Below are 14701 nucleotides of genomic sequence, written 5' to 3'. Positions count from 1 at the left end.
GTCAGTTGAGCGTCCAACTCTTGATTTCAGCTCAGGTCATGACCCCAGGGTCGTGGGATGGAGCCCTGCATCTGGCTCTATGCTGTGCATGGAGCCTGCTTAAGATTCTCTCTCTGCCTCTCCTTCTGTCCCTCCCCCGCTCATGGTCTCTCTCTCTCTCTCTCTCTCTCTCTCTCTCTCATAGATTAAAAAAAAAATTGGGGCGCCTGGGTGGCTCAGTCGGTTAAGCGTCCAACTTCAGCTCAGGTCATGATCTCAGGGTTTGTGAGTTTGAGCCCCACATTGGGCTCTGTACTGACAGCTTGGAGCCTGGAGGCTGCTTGGGATTCTGTGTCTTCCCCTGTCTCTCTGTCCCTCCCCTGCTCACACTGTCTCTCTCTCTGTTTCTCTCAAAAAAAAAAAAAAAAAAGTAAAAAAAAATTGATCATTCAAATGACATTCCACGATACTGAAGTCCAAGTCCAAGTGACTTCCCAAATCGCAATGGTGAATTTGGTGCCACGTGTGTCCAATAACTCATAACCCACTCTACAGGTAGAATTTAAATGTAATTCGATCTTGTTGCCAGTTGGGAAATATTTCAGAAAATGTTTCCAGAAAAGGCCAGCAGTTAAAAGCTATTTAATTTACCACTAACTAGTAAACTGACAGTCAATGGGTGAGATTTAACCGTATCTATGACGACAGTGGTCCTCAAACTTTATTCTGCATCAGAATCACTGGGAGAGATCATTAAACCACAAACTTTGGGGGCCCTATCCTCAGAGTTTTTAATTTGTAGGGCTAGGATTGGATATGAAAGTCTGCATTTCTAACAAGTTCCCAGTTGATGCTAAGACTGTGGGGGAACCACACGCTGACTGTATTAGAGAGATGTGGAGATACTATTAGACTAACTATAAAATAGAGATAAATTCTGTTTTATCCAAGGGCAAAGGGGGCCCAATATCTAGCTCTGGCCTGGAAAACAAACCAAGGTTATCTACAGAGATTTTCTTTGGGGCTAGTAGTTGTCAAGGGTGCTGCGGGTGGGGGTAGAGTCCAACAGAAGTGGAGAGGATGTACGTGTCATGTTTAATTATGTGAAACCAGGTTACTGGAACCACACATTTAGGAGTGTGACGGGCAGCCCAGGGGCTGAAATCTCACCTCAATCTAGCATTGGCACCCTGACTTCTCTGCAACTTCCTCCCCGCCATGAGAAAATGAAAAAGGAATTATCTTCACTCTGATCACATCTCTTAAGGCCTAAATAAAGTGTGAACTGGGTCATTTGGTCATGAAACTTACAAAACCTTTACAAGTAACTTGCCATCAACAGGGTGTAAAGTACATTCGTACACATTATTTTTGATCCTCAACCAATCCTAGGACGTGGACCTCACTACCTCTTTATACCAGTGAGGGAACTGAGTCACACAAAAGATAAATGACTGGCTCAACAATACAGCTAACACAGAGCAGTGCTAGTGCTCAAATTCAGGCTCTAAAATTTTTTTAATGTTTATTTATTTCTGAGAGAAAGAGAGAGAGAGCACGAGCAGAGGAGGGGCAGAGAGAAAGGGAAACACAGAATCGAAGCAGGATCCAGGCTCCAAGCTGTCAGCACAGAGCCTGACGCGGGGCTCCAACTCACCAACAGCGAGATCATGACCTGAGCCGAAGTCAGACGCTCAACTGACTCAGCCACCCAGGCGCCCCAAAGAAATAACTTTATTTAAAGGATGCAGTTTGAATAGATTTGCCATATAGCTATGCCTGCAAAACCATCATCACAATCAAGATAATGAACACATTCATCATCCTTAGAGTTTCTTTTTGCCCCTTTGTACTCTATCCCTCCAAGCACAAACCCACCCCAGTCCAAGGCAGCCACCAGTCTGCTTCCTGTCACTGTGCATTAGTTTGCATTTCCTACAATTTTATATAAATCACACAGGACGTACTCCTTTTTGCCTGGATTCTTTCACTCAGCATAATTATTTCAAGCTTTATTCATATTATAGCATGTATTAATAGTTCATTTACCTTTATTGCTGAGTAGTATTCCATTGCATATATGGGCCACAGTTTCTTTATCAGTTTACCTACTGACAGACATTTGGGTTGTTTCCATATGTTGGCTATTTCAAATAAATCTGTATAAAACAATCATGTGTAAGTTTTTGTACAGGCATATGCTCTCATTCGCCTGGGTAAATACCTAGCAACTATTAATAGTGAGAAGGAGTTCCTGTTGCTCAACATCCTCATCAACACTTGATGAGCTTTTTAACATTTTGGCCATTCTAGTGGGAATATGATAGTAGCTTGTGATTATAATTTGCATTCCTCTAATGGCTAATGATGTTGATCATCTTCCCATGAGTTTGTCATTTGTATGTCTTCTTTGGTGAAGTGTCTTTGACTCTTTTTAAAAAATTAGTTGTTTGTTTTCTTATTAAGTTTTGAGGGTTCCTTTTTACATTTTAATTCCCATATGGATAATATGCAGTGTTCTATTAGTTTCAGGAGTACAATATAGTGATTCAACAATTCTGTACATTACTCAGTGCTCATCATGGTTAAGTGTACTCTTAATCCCTTTTATCTATTTCACCCGTCCCCTCCCCATCCCCCCGCTGGTAGCCATCAATTTGTTCTCTATAGTTAGTAGTCTGTTTTTGACTTGCCTCTTTTTTCCTTTGTTCATTTGTTTTGTTTCTCAAATTCCACTTTTAATTGAATTATTTGGGGTTTTTTGGTGTTGAGTTGTGTAAGTTCTTTAGATATTTTGGATACTGACCTTTTATTGCATATGCAATTTGCATATATCCTCTCCCATTCAGTAGCTCGTATTTTAGTTTTGTTGGTTGTTTGCTATGCAAAATCTTTCTATTTTGATGTAGTCCCAATAGTTTGTTTTTATTTCCCTTGTCTCAGGAGACATATCTAGAAAAATGTTGCTATAGCTAATGTTAAAAAAATTACTGCCTGTGTTCTCTTCTAGGATTTTTATAATTTCAGGTCGTACATTTAGGTCCTTAACCCATTTTGAGTTTATTTTTATGTATGATAGATATAAGAAAGTGGTCCAGTTTCATTCTTTTGCATGTAGCTGTCCAGTTTTCCAATAATACCATTTTGTTGATGAGATTGTCTTTTTCCCATTGCATATTCTTGCCTCTTTTATCACAGGTTAATTGACCATATAATTGTGGGTTTATTTCTGGGCTCATGTTTTGAGAGCTCTTTATATATTCTGGGTGCAAGTCCTTTATTGAATATTGGTTTTAAAAGTATTTCCTCCTCAGGGCGCCTCACTGGCTTAGTCAGGAGAGCATGCAACTCTTGATCTCAGGGTTGTGAGTTCAAGCCCCATGCTGGGCGTAGAGCTTACTTTAAAAAAAAGTAAAAAATGAAATTAAATTTAAAAAGGACTCCCTCCTAATCTGTCATTTATGTTTTCGTTCTCTTAACTATCTCTTACTATGAGCAGAGATTTTACACTTTGATGAAGTCCACATTTATCAAGTTGTTCTTTTATAGCTGTACTTCCAGTCTCATATCTAAGAAATCTTTACCTAACCTCAAGGTCACAAATATTTCTCCTGTTTTCTTCTAAAAGTTTAATAGCTATAAGTTTTACATTTTGATCTATGATACATTTGGAGTTAATTTATGTGTAAGATGTGAAATATGATTTGAAGTTGTTGTTTTTTTTCATGAAGATATTCAAAGTTGTCCTAGCAACATTTGTTAAAAAGACTATCTTTTCTCCAATGAATTGTTTTTGCACCAAAAATCTATTGTCCATATATGTGAAAGTCTGGACTCTCTATTCTGTTCTATTCATTGATTTGTCTGTCTTCAAGCCAATGTCACAACATCTTTGTTACTGTACCTTTATAATGATTCTTAAAATCAGATAATGTTACTAGAATCATATCTTATAAAATATGATATATATATATATATATATATATAATATATATGAAGGGCAACAAAAATAAAGAGAGTAAACTCCTCTTTTTCCCATATTCTACACATTTTGGGGAGTTTACTTTTAGGAAAATAATTTGAAAGAAAAATAACTTTATTTATCTTAAAATATTTTATAACAACTTTTCCCCAGCCAGGAAAAACAAAACAAAACAGGGTTATATCAAGGCTAATAAAAATGCAAACTAGTCTTCCCCCATTCTGCATATTCCCAGGGGTTTACTTACAAAAAGTAATTTGACAGAGAGAGAGATTTATTTATTTAAAAGTATTTTATGACAAATTTTCCCCCAACAAAAATGTGGAAATGTCTTCCCTGTTGAACACTAGAGAAATTATTGTCCATTGTGTCATGTCTCCAGGATGGAATTATACAGTTTTTAAAGAAAAGCTTCATGAAGAGAAAACGACTTAAGAAACACCAAATTGATACGTGTGTACATTTTTTTTAATTTTTTTTAACCTTTATTTATTTTTGAGACAGAGAGAGACAGAGCCTGAACGAGGGAGGGGCAGAGAGAGAGGGAGACACAGAATCGGAAGCAGGCTCCAGGCTCCGAGCCATCAGCCCAGAGCCCGACGCGGGGCTCGAACTCACTGACCGCGAGATCGTGACCTGAGCTGAAGTCGGACGCTTAACCGACTGAGCCACCCAGGCGCCCCGATACGTGTGTACATTCGATGGACTAACATCAGGTGGAAGTAGAACACAGATTGGTTTGTCCATAAACTGTCACCATAACTCTGAGAACTACGCACAGGAAGGAAGGAAAGTTGTGGCTTTAAAAGCTGGAGGCAGAAATCCTCAGAAAGTGAGCTATCTTTGCTTTCGCCACACACTTTCTAAATCCTCGTGGTCATACATTTTTCTAGATCCTCTTGGTTGTAGCAATCGAGAGCTTAGAGCTGGCTCGGGTTAGGGTGAGGTAAATAATGCAGCATTGCTCTTCCAATAAAGAAAGCCAGAGTTTTACTTTTGTAGGGCAAGTGAAGGGGGAAAGAGAGCAATGGGCAGAAGTGGGTGGAGATGAACAGTGAGGTCAGAGAGAGAAAGGTGGGCAAGAGTAGGGGAGACTGGAGACGTCTAGAGAAAAAATGGCCCATGACAAAGTTGTAAGAACAACCATAAGGCAGAAGTGCAGGAGGCAGCTAGGAAGAGACAGAGAATACAAACAAAAAATGTGCCTGGGAAACTGATAAATTTGGGATTTCCAGGATGCTGACTTTTGTGTTATACAGATAAAAAGTCAAATTGCTATTATATTAGAGGGATGGAACATGATCGAAGAAAGTTTTCAAATTCAATTTGTACCTATTTATTAATCTATTCCTTTTGATTAGAACAGCTTTATAGAAATTTTTAGCACCCAGTGTATCTCTAGGCACAATTTTTTCATGAATTTCTTGGCCTTTCTCTGATTTCTCAGGCTTTGTTTTTTCCATACAGATTCCTGAATGATTTAATCTAGTTCCCCTTAGTATGTCCCCCCAAAGCAATGAATGAACAGCATAGCAACATAAAAAACAAATCTAAGTGTATATCCCAAACTTAATGACAAAGTTGGTATTTTAATTCAATAGAGAAAGTATGATTACTATGGCTAGAATAATTGACTCTTCATCTGAAAGAAAACAAACTAGACTCCTTACTTCATGCTCTGTACAGAAATGATTCCTAATATAACCAAGATGAAAAGTTTTTTTTTTAATCTGGTAGAAGAAAATTCAGGAAATACTTGTGTAACTTTGGAGCACACGTAGAAATTGTCTTAAATAAGACAAAAAATTGAAAAACCGTAAAAATATTCGTGGCTATGTAAATTTGAAAAGTTGAATGGAAAGCAAACTGTAGAAAAAGAAATAGGTACTTGAGAAAAAAAATTAACAGAGAGGAGAGGCACCTGGCTAGTCAGTTGGAAGCACATGGGACTCTTGATCATGAGGTCATGAGTTTGAGTTTGAGCCCCATGTTGGGTATAGAGATTATGTAAATAAATAAAACTTTTGGGGTGCCTGGGTGACTCAGTCAGTTAAGCATCTGACTCTTGATTCCAGCTCAGGTCACGATCCCAGGGTCATGAGATCAAGCCTCACGACGAGCCCCACGTTGGGCTCCATGCTGGGTGTGGAGCCTGCTTAAGATTCTCTCCCTCCCTCTCTCTCTGCCCCTCCTCAGCTCATGCCTCTCCCTCTCTCTCTCAAAATAAATAAATAATAGGGGCGCCTGGGTGGCGCAGTCGGTTAAGCGTCCGACTTCAGCCAGGTCACGATCTCGCGGTCCGTGAGTTCGAGCCCCGCGTCAGGCTCTGGGCTGATGGCTCGGAGCCTGGAGCCTGTTTCCGATTCTGTGTCTCCCTCTCTCTCTGCCCCTCCCCCGTTCATGCTCTGTCTCTCTCTGTCCCAAAAATAAATAAAAAACGTTGAAAAAAAAAAATTTAAAAAAAAAAAATAAATAAATAAAATAAATAAATAATAAATAAAGCTTTTTAAAAAAATTAACAAAAGAATATAAAACTTTACTCTGCAAACACAAAACATTGCTGAAAGAAATTAAAGACCTAAATAAACGGAAAGTCATCTCATGCTCATAGGTCAGAAATTAAATATTGTAAAGATGGCAATAATCTCCAAATTGATTTGTAGATCCAATGCAATCTCTATCCAAGTCTCAACTGGCTTCTTTTCAAAAACTGAAAAGCTGATCCTAAAATCCATATGAAATTTCAAGAGCCCCCCCCACCCTTTATTTTCAATCTTGAAAAAAAAAAAATTTTGGAGGACTCGTACCTCCTGATTTCAAATTTTACTACAAAGCTACAATAATCAAGCTAGTGTGGCACAGGCATAAGGATAGACATATAAATCAAGGGAATAAAATTGGGAGGTCAGAAAAAGAACTTTCACATCTATGGACAACTGATTTTCAACAAAGATGCCAGGACCATGCACTGAGGAAAGAATAGTCTTTTCAACAAATGGCACCAAGACAACTGAACATCCACCGATGAAAGAATGCAGCTGGACCCCTACTTCATGCAATACACAAAACTTAACTCAAGGTAGATCAAAGATATAAAGTTACAGAACTCTTTGAAGAATATAGGAATGTAAAGTTTCGTGACTTTGGATTATGCAGTGATTTCTTAACTATGATACCAAAAGCATAAGCAAAGAAACTACACTGAGCGTCACCAAAGTTAAAAACATTTGTGGCTCAAAGGACACCATCATGAAAGTAAAAAGACTACCCACAGGATGGGAGAAGATATTTGCAAGTCATATAACTGATAAGAGTCCAGTGTCTGGAATATATACATATATATTCCACATATATACTTAATTTTGTGATCATATAGAATACAGTTATGATAGCCTTAATGTCCTAACATCTGTGTCGGTTTGAGTTAGTTTCAATTGATTGATGAGTCTCCTCATTATAGGTTGTATGTTTCAGGCTTTCTGCATGCCTGGCAACATTTTTGTATGCCACATATGTGTACTTTACCTTGTTGGGTGCTGAGTGTTTTGGGATTACGATAAATCTTCTTTAGATTTGTTCTGAGGCTTACCTGAGTTACTTGGAAATACTTCAGTCCTTCCAGATTTTGCTAAGATTTGTTAGGTATTCTAGAACAGTGCTCAATCTAGAGCTAAGTATTCCACCAGGAGGCAAGAGTCTTCTATGTACTCTACCCCAGGCTCTCTGAATCTTGAAGTTTTCCAGTCTGGCTGCTGGAACAGACAGTATTCTTGGCCTGTGTGAGTGGCAGGCACTCTTACCTCTAATCATTTCAGGTGGTTCTTTTCCTGCCTCAGGTAGGGAATTAGAGTCCTCACCAGTCTGCCCTGATCAGTACCCAGCCAAATAGTCAAACATATGCCCAGAGTCCCCTCTGTTTATAGCTCTTTCCTCCCCACCACTCTGTTCAGTGCCCTCTAGTAGCTTTATTCTCCCCAGACTCTCCATTTTATCTCCTCAACTCAGAGACTGTTTGCTGGGCTCCACTTGTGTTCCCCTCCCTGAGTCACAGTCTGGAAACTCAAAGCTATATACAGGGACACTTGGGCTCACCTCGTTTGCTTCCTGTTTCTCAAGGATCTTCACTGCCTTTTGTATCCTCCCGGAACTTACACAATCATACAAATGTACCCCCCCCACACACACACACACCCCAAAATGACTTCATAGAAAACATGCACTTTTGCACTTTGCTCCTTAAAACTTAGTGTCTTGAATACCTTCTTTACCATGGCATATCGGGTGATCTCAATTAACACTTGCATAGAATGCCATTATATGGAGACACCGTCATTTATTCTACCAGTCTTCTATTTGTGAATGCTCATTTTTATTCAGGAATTTTCCATTACCAACAACACTGTACTACACATCTTATGCAAATATGTCACTAGTGTACATGAATATGCACACATATACTCATTTGTCAGCATGTATATATGCAGCTATATATGCAATGTGTATATTTACCTACATAAATAGACATTTACAAATATATCATTTCAGCTTTGACTTTAATCATTTGTAATTGAATAATGAGTTATTATGAGCAAGAGTTCTTTTTTTTTTATAATGTGTATGTATTTTTGAGAGAGAGAGAGAGGCAGAGCATGAGTGAGAGAAGGGCAGAGAGAGAAGGAGACAGAATCCCAAGAAGGCTCCAGGCTCTGAGCTGTCAGCACAGAACCCAACGCAGGACTTGAACCCACCAATCGTGAGATCATGACCTGAGCCAAAGTCAGACGCTTAACCAACTGAGCCACTCAGGCTCCCCAAGTTCTTCTTTTTTTTTTAATGTTCATTTATTCTTGAGAGAGAGAGAGAGAGAGAGAGAGAGAGAGAACATTAGCAGGGAAGGGACAGAGATAGAGAGGGAAACACATAATCCGAAGCACTCTCCAGGCTCCAGGCTCTCAGCCCAGAGCCCTATGCAGGGCTCGAATCCACGAACCGTGGTCCTCCAATACACGAACTGAGCCGAAGTTGGGTGCTTAACCAACTGAGTCACCCAAGCACCCCCACTAAAGTGCTTTTCTTTTTTAAGTTCATTTATTTATTTTTGAGAGAGAGAGAAAGCACAAGAAGGGGAGGGAAAGAGAGAAAATCCCAAGCAGGCTCCACACTGTCAGCACAGAGCCCAATGCCAGGCTCAAACCCATGAATTGTGAGGTCATGACCTGAACTGAAGTCAGACGCTTAACCAACTGAGCCACCCAGGCGCCCCTATGAGCAAAAGTTCCGAAGACAGACTCCTTGGGTTCAAATCCTGGCTTCATCACTCTGAAGTTGTGTAACGTTAGGCCAGTTATTTGTGCCTTGGTTTTCTCTTCTATAAAATGGAGATGTTAAATGGAGGTAGTACCTACCTACCTCTAGGGGTGTTGAGGGATTTAAGTAATATAATCAAAGTCAGGCACTTAGTACAGTACCTGGTACAAAGGATTCAATAAATAGAAACTGACATTACTACCATGTATCTTTACACATGTAGATACCCTCCCAAACATATAAAGCTATATGTTTGATTCCTTGGATTGAAAATGTTGGATGAAAGAGTATGTGGATTTCAAAGTTGTAATAATATCAAATAATCCTCCAAATATTGAACTGATTTACACACCGCTACCTACAGTGTGTGAATTGCATACTTCTTTATATCTTTGACAGTACTGGACCTTATCAAAATTTTTAACACATGCACTAACACATGCACAGTCAATATTTATGTACATTATTTACCTGTTCATGGGTATTGCCCATTCTGCAATTGGGATATTCATCTTTCAATTATTGATGTTTAAGAAATCTTTCCATATTAAGGAAATTAACTCTTTACCTGCAAATATTTTCTCATTGGCTGTGTATCTTTTGACTTCAATAGTAACATCTAGTTCAATTGAAACTTCTTTTAATGGGTAAAATTTATCAATTATTTCATTTGTACCTTCTGAATTTTATGTTTTGCTTCAAATGGCTTCCACCTCCTAAATAATCAAAACAAAGCATACCCATCATTTTCTGACTGGACTCTTTTTCGTTTAACAATTAAAACTTTGACCTGTATGGAATATATTGGTAAAGAGTGAAGAAGGAATCCAATTTTATGTTATCCTTAGTTTCCTGTTGTCCTATCACTATTTACCAATTAATCAGTCTTTTCCTCACTTTTTCAAAATATTACATCTACCATGTAATGAATCACCTTCTGTATTTAGCATTTTATATACCTGTGAGAGTTGTTTCTGAGTTATCAGGCACTTCCAATATTATTATCATCATTATTTTAAATGTTTTATTTATTTTTGAGAGAGAGAGAGAAGGGAAGGGGTAGAGAGAGGGGGACAGGATCTGAATCAGGCTCCTCATTGACACCAGCAAGCCCAATGTGGGGCTCGAACTCACAAACCGTGAGATCGTGACCGAGCCAAAGTCAGAACACTCAATCAGCTGAGTCACCTGGGTGCCCCACAACATTATTTTTTAATAAAGCTTTTCCAGGTGATAAAATCATAGAATTCTAGCACTAGAAGGATGTTCAAAATCATCTGGCCCAACCTCCAGTCAAATTTAGAAATTTCTTCTACAGCACACATGACAAAATGTCACCTAGCCTTAGCTTGAAGATCGCTAGCAATGAAAAACTCAAACCCCATGTGACAGATGCTTCAATTTTTGGACACTTCTAGTGATTAGAAATTTTTATTATGTTGTGCTAAAATCAGCCTCCTGAAATTCCTGTCCGCTTTTTCTAGTTCTACTCTGACCGCGTATACATCTGTTCCTACTCAAACCTATCAACCTTTCAGTGCATGGAGATATCTATCCTGTCTCCCTTTGGCCTTCTTCATGGAAAAACATGAACATTGATCCCCCTACTCCCCGTAGGCTTAACAAGTTCTCTACTCTGTGGATAATTAACCAGTTAGCAATGTGATTTTTTTTACTTGATTTGTCATATTTCAAACAAAAATATGTCTATAGAATAAAAATTCATAATCTTCACCCCCTACATTCTGACCCTCTTCCAATTCTCTCTCCTCAAGGAAACCAATGATAACCTTATGATGCATATTCTTTTATGGGTTTTTTTCTATCTACACATATAAAAAGTGTTTTTAAAAATGATATGACTTGCCTTTTGCATATAACAATATTTCATGTGCTTTATGTGTTTCTAAGTCAATACATATAGAGATCTACAGCATTCTTTAAAATAACTTCAGGGGCATCTGGCTGGCTCAGTCAGTAGAGCATGCAACTCTTGATCTCGGGGTTGTGATTGGGCATAGGGCCCACATTAAAAAAATGAAAAAGAAATAGGGGTGCCTGTGTGGCTCAGTCTATTAAGCCCCGCATTGGGCTCCATGCTGAATGTGGAACATGCTTAGGATTCTCTCTCTGCCCCTCTCCCACTCTTGTGCACACCTGCACTCTCTTTCTCAAAATAAATAAACATCAGGAAAACAAGAAAAAGAAATAAAGTAAAATAACTTCAGAATATTTTTTTAAGTTTATTTCTTTATTTTGAGAGGGAGAAAGAGAGACAGCACAGAGCCCGATGTGGAGCTCAAACTCACAAACCGTGAGATCACAACCTGAGCTGAAATCAAGAGTCGGACGCTTAACCGACTGAGTCACCCATGCGCCCCACTTCAGAATATTTCATAGCATGGATTTGCCATAATTTATTCTAACATTTCCCCTATACATTAATGGTGACTCCATATTTTTTAACCACTATAAAAGAAATGATACAATATACATCCTTACATATAGATTGTTATATATAGTGCTTTTATTTCTATAAAATACATTTCGAAAAGATTGTTGGCTTATAGGGTATGTGCGTTTTATCTATTTATTTTTAATTTTATTGCAGTAAGAACACTTAACGTGAGATCTACCCTGTTAACATATTTTTAAGTGTGTAATATGGTGCTGTTGAATATAGGTACAATGATGTACAGTAGATCTCCGGAACTTACTCATACTGCTTAACTGAAACTTTACACCTGTTATCTACTATCCTTCTGCCAAGACCCTGAGAGCTACCATTCTGTTTTTTGGTTCTATGAGTTTGACTATTTTAGATACCTCATATAAGTGAAATCAAGTAGTATTTGTCTTTCTGTGACTGGCTTATTTCATTTGCCCCATTGCCCTAAAGATTCATCAATGTTGTCTCATATGGCAGGAATCTTAAGAAGAGATGAATAATATTCCATTGTATGAATACACCACATTTTTCTTCTCCATTCGCCCACTGATGGACATTTAGACTGTTTCTAGTCTTGGCTATTGTGAATAATGCTGCAGTGAACCTGAGCTCTTCAAGATCCTGATTTTAATTCTTTTGGATAAATACCTAGAAGTGAGATTAGCAGATCCTATGGTAGTTCTAGTTTAATTCTTTAAGGAATCTCCGTACTATTTCCATAGCAACTGCACCATTTTGCATTTTGTTTTTTTATTTTTTTAGTGTTTATTTATTTTGAGAGAGAGAGAGATGGAAGGAGGAGGGAAAGAGAGAGAATCCCAAGCAGACTCTATGCTGTCAGCCCAGACCCTGATGTGAGGCTCGATCTCATGAACTGTGACATCATGACCTGAGCCAAAACTCAGAGTCAGGCACTTACCCGACTGAGCCACCCAGGCACTCCTGCTATAAAAGGGTTCTAATCTCTCCACATCTTTACTAACACTTGTCATCTTTGGGGGTTTGTTTGTTTCTTTGTATGTTTGCTGTTTTGTTTTTATTTTTTAAATTCTTTTTTAAGTTTACTTTTCAGAGAGACAGAGTATGAGTGGGGAAGGGGCAGAGAAGAAGACACAGAATCCAAAGCAGGCTCCAGGCTCCGGGCTGTCAGCACAGAGCCCGATGTGGGGCTCAAACCCACAAAATGTGAGATCGTGACCTGGGCCAATGTTGAATGCTTAACTGACTGAGCAACCCAGGCGCCCCTGTTTTGTGATGATTAGTGACAGTGAGCATTTTTTCACATATCCATTAGTCACCTGTATGCCTTCTTTGGAGAAATGTCTATGTACACCCTTAGCCCATTTTTTCAATTGAGTTATTAGGGGTTTTTTTGATACTGAGTTGTAGTAGTTCCTTATTTTTTGGAGCTTATTCTTTTATCAGGTGTATGGCTTGCAAATATCTACTCCCATTGTGTAGATTGTCTGTTATTTCCTTTGCTGTGCAGAAGCTTTTTAGTATGATGTAGTCCCATGTGTCTAGTTTTGCTTTTGGTGCCTGTGCTTTTGGTGCCACATCCATGAAGTCATTGCCAGGACCAGTTCCATGAGGTTTTTACCCTATGTTTCTTTCCAGGATTTTTGCTGCTCCAGGTCTTAATTTTGAATATGGCATAAAGGTTTAATTTCATTCTTTTGCATGTGGACATCCAGTATTTCCAAAACCATTTGCTGAAGACACTGTCCTTTCCCCATTGTGTATTCTAGCCATCCCTGTCAAAGATCAATTGACTGTATATGCATTGATTTATTTCTGGGCTTTCTATCCTAGTCCATTGGTCTGTATGACTGTCTTTGTGCCAGTAGTATAATGTTTTGATTACTGTAGTTTTGTAATGTATTTTGCATCAGAAAGTGTGATGCCTCCAGCTTTGTTCTTCTTTCTCAAGATTGAGTCAACTCTTTGTGGTCTTTTGTGATTGGGTGCCTTTATTTCCCTTTCCTTGCCTAATTGCTCTGTTACAACTTACAGTATTATGTTAAAAAGAGGTGGCCAAAACGGGCATCTTTGCCTTGCCCTTGATCTTAGAAGAAAAGCTTTCAGTTTTTCACAGTTGAGTATGATGGAGTATGTGGAGTTTTCATATACGGCCTTCATTATGTTAAAGCACTTTCCTTCCATTCCTAATTTGTCGAGAGTTCTTATCATGAAAGGATGTGGAATTTTGTTAAATGCTTTTTTCTGCAACTATTGAGAGGATCATATGCTTCTTATCCCTTATCTTATTGATGTGATGCATCACATCAATTGATTTTCATGTGTTAAATCATCCTTACATCTCAGGGATGAATTTCACTTGGTCATGGTGTATGATCCTTTTATTTGTTTAGTTATTTTGAGAGAGAGAGAGAGAGAGAGAGAGAGAAAGTGTAAGCAGGGGAGGGGAAAGAGAGAGGGAGAGAGAGAATCCCAAGCAGGGTCCGAACTGTCAGCACAGAGCCTGATGCGGGGCTCGATCTCTGAACCATGAGATCATTACCTGAGATGAAATCAAGAGTCAGACACTTAAGGGGCGCCTGGGTGGCTCAGTCGGTTAAGCGGCTGACTTCGGCTCAGGTCATGATCTCCCAGTCCGTGAGTTCGAGCCCCGCGTCGGGCTCTGTGCTGACAGCTCAGAGCCTGGAGCCTGTTTCGGATTCTGTGTCTCCCTCTCTCTGACCCTCCCCCATTCATGCTCTGTCTCTCTCTGTCTCAAAAGTAAATAAACGTTAAAAAAATTTAAAAAAAAAAAAAAAAAGAGTCAGACACTTAACCAACCAGTCTCACCCACATACCCCACGTATGATCCTTTTAATGTGCTGTTGGATTCAGTTTGCTAGTATTTTGTTTTTTTTTTTTAATTTTTTTTTTAACGTTTTATTTATTTTTGGACAGAGAGAGACAGAGCATGAACGGGGGAGGGGCAGAGAGAGAGGGAGACACAGAATCGGAAGCAGGCTCCA

At 38.9% G+C, this 14701-nt stretch overlaps 1 long non-coding RNA gene across 3 annotated transcripts in view; it reads left to right on the top strand.

The window, feature by feature from the left end:
* The window catches only part of LOC132685622 (uncharacterized), a 91505-nt gene that overhangs the window by 34518 nt on the left and 42286 nt on the right, over window positions 1–14701 (top strand). Inside the window, exon 3 of one of the 3 annotated variants that reach the window (XR_014135344.1) lies at window positions 4466–6156. The exons of the other annotated variants lie outside the window; for them this stretch is intronic. This is a non-coding gene — a long non-coding RNA (uncharacterized LOC132685622). Of the gene's footprint in view, window positions 1–4465; window positions 6157–14701 lie in introns of those variants that run through there. 3 annotated transcript variants of the gene reach the window in all.

Source organism: Panthera onca, chromosome D2 (genome assembly GCF_046562875.1).
Source record: "Panthera onca isolate mPanOnc1 chromosome D2, mPanOnc1 haplotype 2, whole genome shotgun sequence".
NCBI classification, from domain to species: domain Eukaryota; kingdom Metazoa; phylum Chordata; class Mammalia; order Carnivora; family Felidae; genus Panthera; species Panthera onca.
This window is presented reverse-complemented; position numbering and strand designations above follow the sequence as displayed.